The sequence below is a fragment of the Coturnix japonica genome, chromosome 11, assembly GCF_054131305.1.
Source record: "Coturnix japonica strain WE chromosome 11, WE-NBRP24, whole genome shotgun sequence".
In the NCBI taxonomy this organism is placed as follows: Eukaryota; Metazoa; Chordata; class Aves; order Galliformes; family Phasianidae; genus Coturnix; species Coturnix japonica.
In genome coordinates, this window is record NC_140673.1 from 23,115,001 (window position 1) to 23,117,054 (window position 2,054).

The window sequence follows — 2,054 nt, forward strand, 5'->3', positions numbered from 1 at the left end:
TCAGTTTTTTACTTTAACAATGTTAGATTTTAGTTTAAAGGAACACTCATTCAATGTTCAGGGAAACCTTTATACATCATCTGCTATGAATGAGCGCAGTTTGCTGGGAAAGTTTTGATGCATTTGCTAAGCATTAGTGGGGAAGGCATGTCAGAATCTTTTCTCTACGATGTGTTTTACTATCTGAATAATAATAATTTAAAAAAAAAAAAATCTTTCTTAGGACCAGGCAGTTGTATACTTTAGTTATAATGAATGACTTCATGTTAACCTTGCTAGTTTAGATCATTTCTGAGGGAAAGTATTGTAAATGTTTTTTTCATAACCTTGTTGTGTTTGAATTATTTGTACTTTAATTGTCCAGACAATAAATGAAAGTGTGTAGAATGGCTATGGACTTTCCACATTTTTAACCGTGTTCAGATTGTCGTAGTGATCCCAGCCACGCCTGCAATGAGGGAGATGTTAGGCGGATCTCAGAAGCGAGGTCCTCACAGACAAATGTCTTGGTTGAGCCAGACTAAGAATATTCATTAATTGTTTTTTTGCTCCTTCTGAAGGCAAGAAGGAGTCTGCCATTTCCGATGTTTGACACCAAAGACCAAATTGTAACTGTGATTCAGTACCTTTATTTGATTGTGGGAGATGCTGAAGGGTTTCTACCATATACAATGTTTTTACACAAGGAAAATATTAACTCGGTCAGTATCAACTTTAAACAAAAGTGATGAGAGTTTCAGCGTTAGTATTTTCTAAGTCATTTAGTTTGACTTTTCTGATGACCATGCTGTGAATGTCACGCGATACGGAACAGTGTACATACCTGCTGTACGACGGTGTGTGACCACATTCCCAATTTAATTCTTTTCACCATGTTATAACAGTTGATATTTCAGTTGACTTGTTTGAATCCCATTAATGCAAATATTCACTTCATGTTTATGTTCTGTAACATTCACTAATGGAGAACGTGTACCTTGTAAAACTGCAGCATTGAATCTCGTAACAGATTAGGAACAATATCAGTGGGCTGGATGGACTGTGCAATTTTTCAGCTCCTTCACCTATTAATAAACTCGTGTTTTTGTGAGATTAAGTTACCCTGTTGATTATAATAATTAATCTCAGGCCCCAGCATGGGTTGGTTCTTAAATTTACAGCTTGCTTTATTCATCCTTAAATCAATCTGCCCCTTCTGTGGTTTAAAATACAGGAAGCAATGGCTCTGTTTAAAGACTTGGCCCTGAAGCATGCCTTCCATTGTTCTTACCCACCTCTGGATCTATGCAGACACACACTTCAGGGTTTCCAACATGCACCATTCTGCTTCTTTTTATCTGAACTTAGTTTAAGAAAGCACGCACCAAAACCTGCCCAGGCAGTAGTGCTTGTAATAGAATGCCACCAGGTACACCACACCATCTGTTCCCTTCACCTGATTTATTTTTTCCTCATTTCTGCTGTGTAGCTCACGTGGCCAGACCAGCAGTGAGCAGGCAGTGCGGGGTGGGCTGGTTAAGGCAGGAGCCTGTCTATGCTCTGGGGGCTTTGCTGTTGAGTATGAAAGGGCCTAATGTCCTTAAGTTGGCTTTAGGCTCAGCTGCTGTTCTACAGCATCTTGTTGAAGTAAGGAACCTGTGTCCCTGTTACATACTGCACTTACAAACATGAGCTGTACAAAGGCTCTCATGCCTGTTTAACAGAAGCAGAAAGCCTCTGTTGGTGTTCTGGCTGTGGTGTGTAGAGACCTGACCTGCTTTAGGAGAGCAGCACACTTGTGTGCTGGATAGAAGGGGGTGCAGGTGGTGCCTTTGCCTGCATACATCCTGCATAAGCAGATCCAGAAATTCCTACTGAAACACAGGCTCTTATCCCTAACCCTCACTCAAAGTAATCAAGTTTTATATTCCTTTCATGGAAGGGTAATCACTGTGCAATTAGGCAACATGCCGCGTAAATGGAAAATCACCTGGGGGGTTGGAGTGTGCTGCCTCAGTGCTGTGCTTGGGCTGAATGGGGTGAGGGTGGGCAGGGGCTGGTGGTGGGAGGGAGCT

The 2,054-nt window shown here is 41.4% G+C and overlaps 1 protein-coding gene across 26 annotated transcripts in view; it reads left to right on the forward strand.

Annotated features, from left to right (window-relative positions):
* Positions 1 to 1,096, forward strand: part of ELAVL4 (ELAV like RNA binding protein 4) — a 73,382-nt gene extending 72,286 nt beyond the window's left edge. For all 26 annotated transcript variants that reach the window (XM_032446208.2, XM_085512349.1, XM_085512354.1 and 23 more), the window contains one exon: positions 1 to 1,096. This exon is cut by the window's left edge. The gene's annotated coding sequence lies outside the window, so the exon portion shown is untranslated.
* The last annotated feature ends 958 nt before the right edge of the window (positions 1,097 to 2,054 follow it).